The 18086-nt window shown below is 39.4% G+C and overlaps 1 protein-coding gene across 3 annotated transcripts in view; it reads right to left on the reverse strand.

Annotated features, from left to right (window-relative positions):
* The window catches only part of Cdc42se2 (CDC42 small effector 2), a 76272-nt gene that overhangs the window by 40408 nt on the left and 17778 nt on the right, over positions 1-18086 (reverse strand). For 2 of the 3 annotated variants that reach the window (XM_040748666.1, XM_040748667.1), the window contains one exon: positions 5463-5589. The gene's annotated coding sequence lies outside the window, so the exon portion shown is untranslated. Of the gene's footprint in view, positions 1-5439; positions 5590-18086 lie in introns of all 3 variants that reach the window. The other variant, XM_040748668.1, reaches the window with a different exon arrangement.

Raw genomic sequence — 18086 nt, forward strand, 5'->3', positions numbered from 1 at the left:
CATAATTTATACGCCCATGATATATACTGCTTACAACGAAGAACTTTCAGTAGATAGTTGAACTAGTAATTCTAATTTGGTTACTAGTAAGTGTCAATAAAACATTAACTGTATACTAAATTGATTTGTCAGGTTTTCTCCTCTTAAAAGGTTCTGAGTGTCAGAGTGTTAGAAAGGAATGACATTCATTATCTAGCTACTTCTAAAACAGCTACCAAGCAGGAGAGGACATAACAGAGCAGGCTCAGCAAATGAACTGCATGTGTAATCCATGCTTCTTGGCCAGGCAAAGAAGTCCCTATCAGTCCCTTGGGACGGGAAAACCAGCTCAACCCAAACTGCAGTGGCTTATCTGGGTGTAAACAGGCAAGGTGGAGGACAAGCTTTAATCCTGTTTCAGATTACTCCCCAGAGACAAAAGATCACCTGGCTCAACACTTCATTCCTGTGTGCTTGGTGCCAAGTGCCTGGCTTGTTAACTCGGTATTTTCCTCCAATAAATACAGCATTTTCAGCGGTCAAATGATTTTTTTAGATGGGAAACTTTTTTGTTTGTTTTGTTTTGTTTTTTTGAGACAGGGTTTCTTCATGTAACAGCCTTGGCTGTCCTGGGACTCCCTTTGTAGACCAGGCTGGCCTTGAACTCACAGAGATCCCCCTGCCTCTGTTTCCCAAGTGCTGGGATCACAGAGGTGTGCCACCATGCCCTGCACATTGTGTGTTTTTAACAAAAATTTGCATCCAACTGTTATTACCAAAATTAATGTCACAATTTAAAAAGATAACTGGCAATCAAGCAATATCTACAGAGTACCTGGCATCTGGCTTAGTGTGGCATGTATGTAATCTTTTCTAAGAGAAACAGAGAGACTAATATATAAGGAAGGTCTGACAGCCTATAATCGGAAAGGAGTGACAGCACTCCAGAGGCTGAGGACTGTGAACTTGGGGCCAGCCAGGGCTACATAATGAGACCCTGTCCCCCAAAGAGAAAATCATTTTTAGGGGACAGAGAGAGGGTTCAGAGGGTAAGAGTGTTTGGTGTGCAAGCAAAAGGACCTGAGTTGATCCCTGACACCCACAGAAAAGGCCCACACTGTGGGGATTGAAGACAGGTAAACTGATGGGGTCAATCTTGCAAAAACAGCAAGCTCAGTGAAAGACTCTGCCTCAAGGACTTAAGGGAGAAACAGAAAGCAGAGCACCTGACATCCTCCACTGGCTTGCACGCACACACACATGCACAATGGATTCATGTTTCACTAAAGGGCAAGAAAAAATTTACTTGGATTTAGATAGTACTAGACACTGTCTAACAATTACTCAGTAGCCATACTGCACATAGTGTATCGTGTAGCCAACTATGGATCGGCTTCCATCTCACTGATCTGCCGAAGTGGCAGTTCACTTTTGGAAACTTTACCCAGAGTCCCAGGACTCAGCCAGTATCCTTAGAGCATAAAAACAACCCACACGTTGGGGCATATTCATTAATCTACACAGGTAGAAACTGTACTGTAGCATGAGCACCCACCTCACAGTCCCTGATGGAGGGAAATTAAAGTTCAAATCACATGAATAATAACTCTAAGGTTCCATCAGAGAAGACCTCCATCTATCTATTGAGGCTGTTGACAGAATCTAGTTATTGATACAACATATCATATACAATTATAATTTAAGGTAGCATTGAGCTAGACTTTATTAGGTTGCCTGGTGTATCTGAATTGTGATTTCTTCATTCCCAAGGTAAGGATAGTATTTGCCTCTTAAGATTATGACAATTAAAATAAAACAATAATCTTTGTCAAAGCGCATTAAGTGTAATGTATTATTAACATTTAAATGTTTTTCTCCTTTGGGGCTATTTATAATATAATTGAAGTTTCCTGTCTTACAAGGTAATTTACTAACATTATTGATTTTTAAAAAAATTAAACCATTCAAAAAATTAGGCTGGACATGGTCATCTCTATGTCTTTAAATCCAGTACAAGGCCAGTCAGATCTACATACAGACCCTCTTTGGGGGTGAGGGGTTGGTTGGCATTCTACACAGGACAGGAAAGGGCTAAGTACAACTTAATGATAACAAAAATAAAAATTTAAAGCTGCACTTTAATTAGATCAACTTGTCTGACATGGTCACTGGAACCAATTATTGTGGCCAAACAATGAAATGAACACTGGCTCCTTGAACCAAGAGGCTAGACAAGGCTGACTTGCCTCGTCCAGTGGAAATCCACAGCACAGCAAGAAAGGCAGGTGGAGTGCTGGAAAAAAGATTCAAGGACTGGTCAGGAGCCCATGGCCCAAGCGTGTCTGCTTTGTTCAGGCTATAAACAGAACCTGAATATATAAAAAGTACATGGAAACTTAACTTTTGAGAGATTCTTGAAGATACTAGCTAAAAATAAAACTAATGGATTTTCAGGAGAGGAATAAAAAAGGGTTGAGTGTGAAAATCTACAGGGGGAAGATGACAAATTTAAAATGCTCACTGCTTCTAATTAAGGAAATGGAAATTGGAGACTCTCTCTAAAAAAGTCCATGGGGAGTATATACCTCTATTTCTCCACATCTCTTTTAATACTGTGCTTAAATATATATTAAACCATTTTTAATAAGCTACAATCTGCATGTACACACACACACACACACACACACACACACACACACACACACTTAGAGATGGGTCAGTGGTTAAGAACACTGGCTGTTCTTCCAGAGGTCCAGGATTCAATCCATAGCACCCAATAGCAGCTCACAACTGTCTGTAACCCAGTTCCAGGGGATTTGACATACTTGTAGGCACAACACCAATGCACATAAAATAATTAAAGCCGAAACTGGCAACTGCCATTTCATCATTATTCTATTTAAAATGTGACCGTATTCAGTGTTGGGAAGAGAACAGGGAGAGTATCTAAGGTGCTCTGAATGAGAACGGCCCCCATGGGCTCATGTCTGAGTACCTGGTCCCCACTTGGCGGGACTATTTGAGAAGGAGGAAGTGGTGTGGCCTTGTGGAAGGAAGTCTGTCACTGGGGATTGGAGATTTCAAAAGACTAGTGCCATTCAATGTGGGCTCTCTGCCTCCTACCTGGGGTTCAGGGTGTGTGTCTCAGCTGCTGCCCCGGTCACCTGCTACCTTCTATTCACTCCACCATCATAACTCTACCTTCTGAAACCATAAGCCACAAACAAGCTCTTCTACAAGTTGCCTTGGTCATGGTCTCTCACCACAGCAATAGAGTAAAAAAAAAAAAAAAAAGGCAACTAAGACACTGGTAGCTACACATATGTGAATTTCAGTCCTTTTATGAAAATAATCTGAAATTTTCACAATTAGTAATCTATAAAGAATTCAAAAGAAAAAATCTATATGCACAAAAATTCTTAATTGAAATACTTCTTAAAACAGAATTTAAAAAAATAGGTAAATCTAATGTCAAGTTGGTAGGTAGTTTAATGCCAGCTTTTACAGCCAGGCCAGTGTTAAAAGAATGTGTTTAACAAACTGTACTGCCTAAAAGCAATGTAATAGTATAACAATCAAAGGAAGCTGATATGAAAATAAGATGGTCATTTAAAATCTAACATTAAAAATAAACCTAAAATTTTGTTTTTATTTTTTTAAGATACTTATTTTTATGTGTATGAATGTTTTGCCTGCATGCATTTCTGTGTACCATGTGTGCCTAGTATCCATGGAGACCAGAAGAAGGCACTAGATCCCTTGGAGCTTGAGTTACAGATGGTTGTAAATTGCCATATAGGTGCTGGGACCTGTATCAAGATCTCTGCAAGGTAGCCAGTGCTCTTAACCATTGAGCCATCTCTTCACCAACAAATTTTGTCTTTAAAACATCTGATATATCTGGTACCATGTTTTGAAAACACCTGGACTTACTTCACCAAAAAATGGGTAGCAATAATTACATTTTAGATACAATTCACAGTAATATTAACTTACAAGGATATGCAGGCATTTTCTATATCAGAGAAAATAACATAGCTACTCTTGATGAATAAATGGCTTATGACAGCTTTATAAAAATATGACAATTTCAACATCCTCTATACCAACACAAATTGCTGGGTTTATTTCTATGAAATACTTTATATTCTCATCTGTTTCATTAGCACAGCTCCACAGGAGACTACTGAAGCCCTGTTTCTGGAATGCTGCCCCAATTCTTCTCACCCAGGCCTTGTTGCCAGGGCTGCAGCTGCACAACCAATTCTTATTAAAATGGAGTCTTTGAAAAGCTGGTCTATGGGAAAGGCTATAAAGGATTTCATTATCTCTTCTCAAAACTCAGGGAGGGAGGGCTGCACTCCACCCTTCCCAAGGCACACAACCACTCAACGTCCCTCTCTGCCAACTTAAACACCAAGACAAAGGCAGCAGCTCAGCGTTAGGACAATGTAAGAAGTCATGACAGACAACACTGCACAGCAGTGAACCTTAACATCTAGAAGGTTATTTTCAAATGAGTGTAAAATGAGCTGTGTGGTCATGAGCCACAGACATGCTCACAATGGCTGTGACTTGAGGAACAACACTTCTAAAGAGTAAGCACTTGGGGAAAAGACTCAGCACTCTGTAACAACAACCAAGAATAATTTCACAAACAAAATGGGAAAACTGAAAGAATTCACTCACTTTGCTATTGTACTGAGGGCCCAACAGCTGCTTGGAGGAGAATTTTATGGATGGGTTACTCTCCTCCATTTTCAATAGGAGCACATGCCCTTTGGCTCTCTCAATAAAATTCTTTGGATCCTATCCTGGAACTTGCTCTGTAGATCAAGTTGACAGAGATCTGTCAGACTGACAGATCTGCCTCTGCCTCTCAGATGCTGGGACTAAAGGCATGTGCCACCACTGCCTGACTGGGCTGTTATCTTTTACATGTGCCTCATCAATCCTCTTTTTTTTTTTAATGTATTGGATCACATGACGAAGAGAGGATGAATATGATGGTTCTACCAGAGGAAAAATTTATGTTTTTAGTATTCTATTGTTGTTTGATTTTGTTTTGTTTATTTGGTCTTTGAGACAGAGTCATTCAGTATAATCCTGGCTATCCTGGAACTCACTATACAGACCAGGTGGTCTATGCCTGCCAAGTGCTACAATTAAAGGCTAGAGTTAGGCTACTAAACTGGCTTTGAAGAGCAGACAACCATTACAGATTGCTTTCATTGATAAAATGTAAGATTTTATTGATAAAATGTATTGTTTCTAACTGCAAGATGGCCATGAGAAGACAGACAACTGCCATGACCATCACATAGGCAATGAAAATGCTGTGCTTAACTTGAGGATTAAGCCATACTCTGGACTCTGACAAAATGAACTTACTGTCAGTGAGTGCCAATGACACAAAGAAAAACTATTTTGCCATCTAGCCATCAGTGACCACAGACTTACCACTCATCAATAGGGCCACTTACTCAGTTATCTCTGAGTGCAGACTATTCCATAAGACACACACAGGTGACTCTGCAGACTCAGTAGCAGTAGAAGTTGTCCCTGAAGATTTCTTCTTAGTTTCCCCGTTTCACTCAAAACTGGCCTTATCTGCAAATGAAAGCATGCAATTAGGAGGTAAAAGTGGCAGGGAGCAATTCCTCCCTCTATATAATTAAATGATACAACATTAAAACTAAACTCAAATGCTAGACTCACTAAGCACCATGTTTAAACAAACAACCTACTTTTCAAGCCTGTAACATGCTTATTACTCAAAGTTACCACCCTTTTCTCATCATATAAATTGATCGTTGGTTCCACGGTATGCAAGGTACAACTTATACCAAAGGTGGCCCACTGAGCAGAATCCAGGTAACAAGTCTTTGGTGGACATACACAAGGTTGGCTTATACACTGTGTTAAAGAACATCTTCCTGCATTGACAAATCTGAAGACATCCCAAGAAAAATTCAGATTTCTGCTCTCTTGAAAAATAAAATCAGACAACATGAAGTCTGCTCCTACGTGGAACACTATCAGATTGGATTAACAGTCAACTCCCAATGAGCATGGGCTTTGTGGTTCTCCAATTTCCTGTAGATAGGTGAATGGATAGACAGGAGTATACCTTATTCAGGCAGGTATTTGCAGCTAGGTACCACATGTGTGAATAACTATGAATGCAACCCAAAACAAAATTGTAAACTGGCTTTAAAACAGTGTGAGATTGTGTGTGTGTGTGCGAGCACTCGTAATATGTAACTGAGTTACCTGTTTCTCAAGGATGAACTTTGCAGAGGACAACATAAAAAGCTAGATTGAACATGCCTGGATGCAACAATGAATGAACTACTATAGGGGCTGTGGAGACAGCTCAGTAGGTAAATGTTTGCCATATGAGCGTGGAGATCTGAACATAAAAAGTTGGATGCAGTGGCACACATACGTGACCCCAGTGATGAGGGGGCCAAGATAGGTAGATTCTGGGGATTTGCTGGTCAGCCATTACATCCAAAATGCCAAGCTCCAAGTTCACTGAAAAACTGCTCCAAAATATATAATGGAGGGGGCCAGTTCAACCTCAGAGATCCTCATGGTGAAAGAAGGGAACCAATTGCCTCAAATTGCCCTCTGACCTCCACATATGTGCACATATAAACCCACACATATATTTATATGCATACACATATAAAATAAGTAAATGCAAAGAATTCTGAAATAGTGCCAAAGGAAAATAACACACTTCTAGCCTTTACATATCCACACAATAATAAGCACACACACACACACACACACACACACAAAAATGATTACTATACATACATCAACATGAATGAATCAGAAAATAATTACTATGCTGCATCAATAACCCACATGGCAAGCATACATAAAACCCAGCACTGTGAGGAAATTTTATATATGCACATGCATACATGTATGCATGCTCAAACACACACACACAAGTATGCTGTAAAAACCTATTTATAAGCCGGGCGGTGGTGGCGCACGCCTTTAATCCCAGCACTCGGGAGGCAGAGGCAGGCGGATCTCTGTGAGTTCAAGGCTGGGCTGGACCGATAGCCTCCAAAACAATACAGAGAAACCCTGTCTCGAAAAACCAAAAAAAAATTTTTTTAAACCTATTTATATAAATTCTAAAAAGCAAAACTAGTCAGGCAATGGTGATGAACACCTTTAATTCTAACACCCAGGAGGCAGAAGCAGGTGGATCTCTGTCTCTGTGAGTTGGAGGCCAGACTGGTCTACAGAGTGAGTTCTAAGACAGCTAAGACTACAGAAACCCTGTCTCAACACCTCCACCAAAAAAGAAATAAAGAACTAATTTCTAGTAACAAAGAACAGGTGTCAATTGCCTGGAAATGGCTGTGGGTAAGCAATGAAGAGGACTACAAAAGACTGAAAGCAAACTTTTGTGGAGATAGATATTTTCAGTTCTATTTTTTGTTACAGTGGTTTTGTGGTGCTGGGGTCACACCACAGCCTTGGGCACCCCAGATAAGATTTGGTCCACTGTCTGTTCCCAGCCTCAGATTTCCAGCAGTTTGAGTATGGTATCCCTTCATGGGCATATATGTATGGCAAATTTTATCAAACTGAACACTTTTAAAATGTTTAATTATTCTGTTTAAAACCAATTAATTCAGTCGGGCGTTGGTGGTGCACGCCTTTAATTCCAGCACTCGGGAGGCAGAGGCAGGCGATCTCTGTGAGTTCGAGGCCAGCTTGGTCTACAGAGCAAGTTCCAGGACAGCCTCCAAAACAATACAGAGAAACCCTGTCTCGAAAAACAAAACAAAACAAAAAAGTTGACTCACTGTAGATTGATAATTAGTAGCAAGACTGATTTACAAGAAAGTTGGACCCTCTCAAAGCACTTAAGCTTGACACATAGTCACAATCTTTTCAGAAAAGGCTTTCAGAAATGTATACAATGCTAAGTATCAGAAACTTTGCTAATTGCAAAGAAAGCATGAGCTAAAACAGCACTGAATCCTAATATAAACAGGCATTTGCAAAAAGGTAATTCAATTAGCTATTATTTATTCAGTTCAGTAAGTATAGTTCCTTAGTCCTTTATTACATTTGGTAGGCATCAGTTCTTTGTTTTCTAATTAAATCATCTCACTGTCAGCTAAAACTACATTTTAATGTACTCACCCAAAGATCATTTATGAGGTCATTACTGGCATGTACTAAATTCTACTTAGAACCCCCGAAAAGCCAAGAAGCCACAGACAATCTACCTTAAAAACCAGCGTGTGGGGCTGGAGAGATGGCTCAGCGGTTAAGAGCACTGACTGTTCTTCCTAGAAGACCCAGGCTCAATTCCCAGCACCCACATGGCAACTCACAACTGTCTGTAACTCCAGTTCCAGGGGCTCTGACACCTTCACATCAATGCACATAAAATAAATTTAAATAAATCATTTTTAAAAAACAGTGCTTTTTAAAACCACACTACACACCACTTTTCCCACCTGCCTGCTGTTCACAATGAAGAGACAGCACACTGCATTACCTCTCTAGTTGAGTTTAAGATGCTAGCACTCTCCACACAGAAACTTGTTTTTCAAAGTATACATCAGAGTGCCATGAATGAAAAGGATTATCTTTAAAGAAATGAATTGACATCTTCAAACACTTTCAAGTAGTCACAGAAAAGTTAAACATGTTCTCTAACATCCAGAGAAACAAAATGAGCTCTCAGGGAAACCACTGGAACACCGCTGCCTGAAAGTAAAATATCCTGCTTCAGGTATATACTATCAGGTCATCAGGATAGTGGATCGTGACTAAAGACCCCACTGATGGCTGACACCCAACTATGATTCCTGCTAATCCCTAGACCACCTTATATAAGAGTTTTAATATAAGTGCCAATACACTGTAACGAAAAAGCCCTAAGCTTAAACTGGTCAAACTGTAAGTCTTACAGAATTTTTTTATTTAGTTCCCACTTTTCCCAAATGGATAGTAACTCACATTAACAGAACCTGATCCTACTCTTCTAAATAATTTATAAACTTGGTGTGGTGGCACATGCCTTTAATCCCAGCATTTGAGAGGCAGAAGAAAGAAGATCTCTGAATTTCAAGTCAGCCAGGGCTACATAGTGAGACCTTGTCTTTAAAAAAAGTACTCATTTCCTTGGTCATTTAAAAAATCAAATAGCATGCCTGGAGAGATGGCTCAGCGATTAGGAGCACTGTCTGCTCTTCTGGGGGACCCAGGTTCAATTCCCAGTACCCACATGGCAGTCACAGCTAGAACTCCAGTTTGAACTGCTGGGATCCGGCCTACTCACAAAGACAAATATGCAAGCAAAGACCAATGCACATAAATTAAAAACAAAATTAAAAATATATATAATAGCCTGACCTGGCAGTGATAGTGTACACCAAGGCAGAAGGATCAAGGCCAGTGAGCTCAAGGCCAGCCTGGTTTACAGAGTGAGCTCCAGGACATCCATGGATGTTACACTGAGAACCCTGTTTCAAAGATAGATAAAAACACCACCATACCAAAAATCAAATAGTCAGTCTCTTTTTCTTCCCAAATACAGATTGCTCAGAAATTTAGTGCAAACTTCTGATTTTAGAACCATCCAAAAATCACAATTACTATACCATCTATGACCACTGCAATGAGCCTCTACTACTTACTTTCTCTGTAAATAAACTACAAAGAGATGACTCAGCAGTTAAGAGCACTGGCTGCTCTTGCAGAGGTCCTGAGTTCAATTTCCAGCAACCTCAAGGTGTCTCACAACCATCTGTAATGGGATCTGATGCCCTCTTCTGGAATAAAGGATACATGCAGATAGAACACTAGTATAGATAAAATAAATTAAAAAAGAGAGAGAGAAGAAGGAGGAGGAGGAGGAGGAAGAGGAGGAATATAACCCTTCACATGAATAGCATAAGGGAAAAGTTATCTGGTAACCATATAGCAGTGGTGCACTGTTAGCTCTAGAGTCCTGATATATTTTGCTGTATCTGTTGGTGCTGTTTACATTCCTAGATGTAGTAGGTTTACTAAAATATATACAGACAAAGGTTATACTCCTAGGAATCATTTCTATGTTTTAAAATTCATACAAGTGAGGATAGCATAAATGAGGCAGTTTTTAAAAAGGAGGCCTACTTCTAAGTGTTGAAATTTCAAAACACGGTGGGAAAGGATGCAAATGTGTTTATCATCACTCAAAGAAGAGATGGGGTTATTAGAATGATCTACTGGTGGGAATGCAAAGCCACATAACCTGTGGGAAGAGTTTGAAGATTTTCAAAAAAGAGAAACTACTTATGGAAACCTGTGGGCTATAAGAAATACAACATGGCACTGAGGAAGGAGGATCCAGAGATTGAATTCTAGCTCTGCCACTAGAATTAAATGGGCTAAATTTAAGCAAGCTACATATCCTCTCCAAGCCTCAATTTGCTAAACTATAAAATGAAAATAATCCATAAAATTACTATGAGGTTTAAATTAGGCTAATATCCGTGAAATGCTTATGACATAGCCTGGCACAAAGTAAGACTCTAAAATGTAATTATCGAATCAAACTTAATGTGATATTACATCATGCAATCAGCTAGACAAAGACTCTATAAAGTTATTTTAAAATATATAGCACACTCATAGCAACCATAGTACAATATAGTATCTCACAGTTAGCTGGAGCTAGGTGTGATGATCCACAATCATAATCCCAACAATGTGGACCAGGAGCAGAAAGACAACTTAATGCCAGCCTGAACTACAATTGACCTACATCGTATCAATAGTCAAATCAACATAATTTCCACTTTTGACCACCACAAAGACTTGCAAGCACCACCCAGTTTGGTTTCATTAACTATAAAATAAATAAATGCAGTGCCACATAGCTCAGTATAATGCTTGATGCACAACAACTAAAAACTGAAATACTTCATTATGCTATTAATGAAATAAATGTATTATAACCTTGTATAAGGACCATCCATCATGATCCCAATTTACGCTAGTTTTCAGAGTCATTCTTGTATCTCAGGGTGTCTGGTTCAAATAACAAACTTCATCAAAATTCTAGTTCAATTAAAAATTACATGGCTACCCTTGTTTAAAACTGAAATGCCTTCAGATTTTTCCCTGGTTTTTATTTTCAAAATGTTCTCTCGCCTCCTCCTCCTCCTCCTGTTGATCAGTGCCTCACTAGACAGTCTGGCTGGAAACTCTGTGCTCTTGCCTTTGCCTTCTAACAGTTGAATTACAAAGCAATCCCCAGCTCTCTCACATGCCCTTTTTGGTGACAGCATCTGTTTTGCTCCCACAACGCACCATTACCCATTTCCAACCCAGGCTCCAAGTGTAAGATTTCTCTTTTAATCTCACACTTCAGGACAGCGTCTTGTTTTCCAAACTTAATCTTTCTTAAATTTCTATCAGAATTCCAAAATAAAGGTCAGCTATCTAAAAAATATGACCATCACAGTACTTTCAGAAGTTTAGCCTTTCAACAATAACCACATTTTAACAGGGACGCCTAGAAAGACAGCATTTTAACCCAAAGAATGATACTAGCAGGAATTTCAGATGTGACAAGTTGAGTGACGTTCCCTGAGAGCAGTTTTCCTTCTTCACATCAAATAATTTGGGCAGACTTTTACTTGCTTGCATATTAATACTGGAGTTCTTTGAATTCTGTGTTTCAGAACTCCATACAGGCTCCTTAGCTTGTTTCCATCAGGCCTGAGTTCACTGAGCATATGTATACTGATGACACTCAAACCCACATCCCCCCAGCCCACAGCTCTTCAGCCCTGGTGTCCTGTGAATGCACATAGCCTACCACAAGCAGCACATCTCCACTAAGATGTGTGACCTCTGCCTTCAGCTTAACTCAACTCCACTTTTTCCTTACCACTCTCCCAAATCAATTCCACCTGCCTTCTTTTATTCCATTCTCTCTCTTCTACCTTGTTTACCAAGCCAAAAAAAAAAAAGTATCATCTCTCTTAATTATTTTTACAATGTGATTACCACCCCAGAATCCACTTGGCAGAGAGTACCTTTTGCAAGTTGTCCTCTGACCTTCACATGCATGCTATGGCACACTCAGAGAAGCCCCTCCTCTCTATGACAGACAGGCAAACACGATGCACACATGCATGCAGGCACACACGCATGCATGCATGTATGCAGACACACACGCACGTACACACACAGCACTTTTTTAAGGCTCTAAACCAGAATCTGGAAGTTATTTAGCATATGTGTCTTTTGTTTGTTTTGCTCTGGGGTGGTGATTTTTTGTTCTGTTGAGGTTTTTGTTGTTGTTGTTGTTGCTGTTGTTGTTGAGGTGGGACCTACCTAGTCTAGCAAGTCAGATTAACCTCAAACTTGTGATGTAAATGAAGTTGGTCTTGATTTCCTCCTGAACTTCCAATCTCCACCCACGCACAGATGTGCCATCACGCCAGGATTATTTTGGTCTTGTGAGAGTGGTTCTCTCTATTCAGTCCTCAAACTCATTATGTAGTCCAAGCTAGTCCTGAATTCATCATCTTCCTGGCCTGGGATTATAGGTGTGCTCCATCACAGGCAGTAGACACACAAGAAATACTTAGCATATCAAAACCAAAACCATCTGTCATTTTATGAAATATGGGGGAGGGGTGAAAAAGAACACACAAAAACTAACTTTTAGTAACCTGTCAAAACACTGTAAGGAAAATGTTTAAAATTGAGTAATGACAAAAATTAAGTATCATAAAAAAGCAAAACATTAAGATTGGAGATGGAGGCCGGGCAGTGGTGGCACACGCCTTTAATCCCAGCAGTCGGGAGGCAGAGGCAGGCGGATCTCTGTGAGTTCGAGGCCAAGCTGGAATGACAGCCTCCAAAACAATACAGAGAAACCCTGTCTCTAAAACTAAAAAAAAAAAAAAAAAAAAAAAAAGATTGGAGATGGAGAGCACTTGTTTTTCCAGAGGACCCAAGTTCAACTCCCCAAACCTATACTTTAACTCCAATTCTTGGGAGATCTGATGCAAAAACATTCATACACATAAAATGAAACTAATCTTAGAAATAAATAGATAATAAAAACAAAACATCTTCTCAGTCTAATCTAGGTAAGATGTAAGCCTTGCTAAATCCTAGTACACATTTTTTTTTCTTTCTGAGTCAATGTTTCTCTGTGTAGCCTTGGCTGTCCTGGAACTTGTTCTGTAGACCAGGCTGGCCTCAGACTCAGAACACCACTTGCCTCTCTCAGAGTATTAAAGGTATGTGCTTTCATGTCTGGCCTGTCACACATTATTTTTGAAGATAATCACAACCTATCTCATTTCAGCAAAATAAATAAAAACTGAATTAAGAAAATAAAACAAGTGAAGTCCTTGCACAAGCATGTGGACCTTGAATCCCCAGTACCCATGTAGAGCTAAGAATGGGAGTACATCTCTGGTCCTAGTGCTTCTACAGAGACAGGAGAATCTCAAGAAAACTCAAAAGTCAGCCAACCTGTGAACAAGAGACCCTGTCTCAAACAAGATGGAGAGAGAAGTGACACCCAAGGTTGCCCTCTCACCTGAATATACAAGCTGTGGCACATACATACCCACAATCACACACACACACACACACACACACACACACACACACACACACACACACACAGAGTCCTGCAACCAAATTACAAAACCAAACAGAAAAAAAAAGCACATTCAAAGTACGCATTAATTCAACTCTATAAAAACCCAGCAGTAAGAGAAAAATAAAGATTTTACAGTTACATCCATTGGCATACTTCAACCACAGCAAACAGGAAACACACTATAAAAGGTTTTTTACAAACACTAGCTTATTTCCAACTGAAAACATTAGACCTGACAAACCACTTTATGTAAACAACAAAATTAATTGTTCATGTTTAGTATAACATTTCAGAACATATCAAATCTAAGTTGAAATGTTTTTAATGTTAACACCTTCAAAATATACTGCATGCAAAGTTTTGTGACCAAATAAAATAACAGAAGGATAGTCACACTCCCTTAGACATGCCTTCCTGTACTTCAGAGGCGGAAAAGTTAAAAAAAAAAAAAAAAAGGCCAACAACAACCAAAAATTCCCCTACATTTTCCAGATTTTTCTTATAGTTAACATGTGGAATGTAAACAGGGCTCTGCCTAAGGAGCTCCTTAGAGTTAGTGAGAAGAAATGAGTCTGCGCGTTTAGAAGCTGCTGCCACAAGCAGCATTTGTGACCCCAGACTCAGAGCTCTTACAGCCACCTGCCAGCTTCAACTTCCTGATCTCCAGGACACAACCCTGGCCTGTCTTCTCAACTATATTAATTCAAAAACGACCTTGATTCTAACTCTTCCAGACCACCTGCTACTTTTTTGGGGTGAGGTGGGGGTGCAGAGACAGTTTCACATGGTCCAGGATAGCCTGAAACTCCTGGTCCCCCATCTGATACACCTTGAGAGTGACCCTGAATCTTGATCCTCCTGTCTCCATCTTACTCAATAATTTTATCATGCCCTATATAAATGACCTCTCTGAAACAGTGACTAGTGTTTGTTTAGCAGAATGAACCAGGGCTTTCTGTTATGTTCAAAATAGGCATTGCCTGTATTTATTCTTTCACCCCGTTTTAGAAGCCTCATACACAAGATTTAGCAGTATCAATTGAATTTTGAAGAATTAAAGGTTCTTTTATACCCAGCATGGTGACAAATGCCTAAAGCTCCAACACATGGACTAACTCAAAACCCAACACAACATAGTTTATCATATATAACCTGGAATTATTTTATGTGAAACATATGCCAATTAATGGACTGAGGTAAAATACTAACATTCTTAAGACTGTATAATCCTGCCTTTCTAAGTTGAATACATTTCTGTTAACATAAAGATACAACTGTTGTTGTTTTTACAAACTTCTTTACCAGCCGTGGTGACCTGGCAGGCTGGAGCAGAACAATCAGGAGTTTGAAGCCAATTTGGTCTATACTGTTAGACCCAGTCTCAGAAACCAAAAATTAACAAACAAAATGTTCTTTCCATTGGAAAAGTATAGAAATACTTAAAAACTCAATCATCTCCATTCTCCAGACTACTCACCCAACACATTCACAATCCCAAATCATGCTACTGCACTGACAATCATCCTCTGCTGTCAACCTAAATTGCTAGTGGAATTCTGAGTCTGAAAAGCACATGGTCTACATCACAAGCAGAATATAAGGTTGAAGCAGGAATATCACAAATTCAACAGCTTCCTGGGTTACATGGTGAGGGACCAGTCTTAAAAAAAAAGTTTTTCTAGCCGGGCGCTGGTGGCGCACGCCTTTAATCCCAGCACTCGGGAGGCAGAGGCAGGTGGATCTCTGTGAGTTCGAGGCCGGGCTGGACCGACAGCCTCCAAAACAATACAGAGAAACCCTGTCTCGTAAAAACCAAAAAAAAAAAAAAAAGTTTTTCTGACTTAATCTAAAAATAAATTGCCAGTGGGATATAAGTACATGAAGCTACTACACTTAACCATTTCTCCATCAAAAGTGTTCCACTGATCATAGAAAATTTTAAGGTTAGACAAAATATGACATACCTATACAATGGAATGTTACGCAACCATAAAAAATTAAATAGAGAACACATTACAATAAGTGAAAATATCCAATTACAAAAGGCTACACATACATAGTTTCACATTGTTAGAGGAACTTTTTACCCCAAGACACATTCTTAGAAGTCAAAATACTAGGATCTACACTTTGACACAGGCCAGGATGCTCTGAGAACAGGCCCCACGACTCACTTCCTGCAGCAATGCACTTAGTAGTACACTGTATCCAGGACTGAAATACCATTGTCTCTTAAATATGGTAAAAGAAACTTGCAATTATTGAAGTTGAAAGTTGTTTACTCCATAATTTAGCACATTTTTGCTTCCAAAAGGGTCAAGAAACCTATTATCCTGTTTTAACTGAAAACAAAATGGAAACCTCCAAGGGACTTGCCATGCCACACACACACACACACACACACGCACGCACGCACGCACGCACGCACGCGCACACACACACACTTTGATCCTACTAGTTAAAAGATCCATGGAACATCAAAGAAGGATGGGAAGAATGTAAGAGCTGGAGGATGGAGAGTGCTGTAAAATACTGTCTTCAGGACATGACAGAGCTGTTGCAGTCAAAAACTCACTGCATCTGTAGCTACCTCAATAAGATCCATAAACATCCAATAGGCAATAGTAACAGGACTCGGTAGGTTATTAGCACAAAAAGTTTCCTCTGACATGAAAAAAGATGAAGAACATGTTAAGGTTGCCTGAGAGCAGTGGGGGTAGGAATTGAGGGAACATATGATCAAGTACAAAATTGTCAAATTCACTCTTGACCTTTAAAAAACAGCAGTATTTTAAGCGTCAGAAAGTATGGAATAACTCTCAACATTTTTCTTAAATTTGGCTAAAGACTCACTCTGTCTTTCCGACAGGCAGACAACTGCCTATGTGTTCACATATATGTGGTGAACTGACAGTCAGGGGACTATCAGTACCTACTTCAGACAACAAATGCATGATTTCTCAGTAGAAAAAACCACATCAACAACACTGCTTTTTATTCTTCTTCACCACATGAGAGATAGTTTGAGCAACATCCGTGCAACCAAAGAAGTAGCAGACTGAGAAAACGGCTACAGAAGAGACAAAGATGCAGAACTGCAAGCAGACTGAAAAACAACACAGAAAAAGATAAGGTTAAGGAGAATAAAACCAGAGCAAGAAATTAGCAGCCCATCCTAAGTAATTAATCATTCTGGTAAAAGACTAGGCATTTACACTGTACAACCCTGGGGCTCTTACATAGCTGTAACAACTGCTATTAAAGAAGCAAACATCTTCAAGATGTTGACAAGACTGGGACAGTGGTTTCCTGGGAGTACAACACACACACACACACACACACACAGTAACTCTCACAAGTGCTTTTACATGTATGAAATAAAAATCAAATCAAACTCTAATGTAAGAATTCTTATTTTTTAATGTAAGAATTCTTACATGCTAAACTTTTTTCTAAGCACTCCTGACAAAAAGTACAGCATTAACTAATGAGACTATCAACTACAGATAAGGGTATTTTAATACAGACCTACAGGTCTTTGACACTGAAATGTATGACAATGGTAGAATGCTTGCCTAGTATACATAGGACCCTATCACAGTGTGATCCCTTCTAAAACTACCTTTTGTGTCATGTCTATTTACTTATTTACTCTATGTGCACATATATGTGCCATGATGAAAATGTGGAAATTGGAGGACACTTTGTAAGAGGTGGATTTCTCCTTCCACTCTAAGTTCCGGGAAATGAACTCAGGCAGCAAGCACTTTTCCCTACTAAGCCATCATAGGCAGACTATAATTATTTTAACATTAAGGCAACACCAAACTTGAGGCAGACAAAAATGTATGAGTTTATCATACAACCTTTATTTTATCCAAGGGCTATTATTAAAGTAATCCTACTGTATATGGAATCATAGTTTTTGTTAGCCAATATAATATAATCAAGCCACTGTGTAACAGTAAGAGTGTCCCTAAAAAGAAAAAATAATACTACTAGCCAGACCTGATGGGACAGGTCTGTTATCCTAGCACTTAGTTAAGGAGAATCAGCAGTTTAAGACCAGTCACTACATAGGGAGTTCAAAGACCCTCTGTCTCAAAAACAAACAAAAAAGCTACTTAGGTTAATTCTTATCTTGAGGTACTTGTTAGAATCTACTGTCCATAAACACAACAGAGAGGAGAGGAAGAACATGAGATCACAGAAACAGGGTCTCTCTGTATAGCTTGCACTGCCCCGTTCTTTTTTTAATGTTGTCTTTCATTTTTATTCAGCATTACATAATATTCACACACTAAGTAATATGCTGCATAGTTTTCTACCAGGAATAGAGAGAGGAACACAGCTGAGAGTTTTCCCATGAGTCAGAAAATGCTTTCTTAATGTTCTCCAAGTCCCTGGACACATAACAGAGTCATACCATCACGTTCCATGA

The sequence above is a fragment of the Mesocricetus auratus genome, unplaced genomic scaffold (genome assembly GCF_017639785.1).
Source record: "Mesocricetus auratus isolate SY011 unplaced genomic scaffold, BCM_Maur_2.0 Super-Scaffold_100007, whole genome shotgun sequence".
In the NCBI taxonomy this organism is placed as follows: Eukaryota; Metazoa; Chordata; class Mammalia; order Rodentia; family Cricetidae; genus Mesocricetus; species Mesocricetus auratus.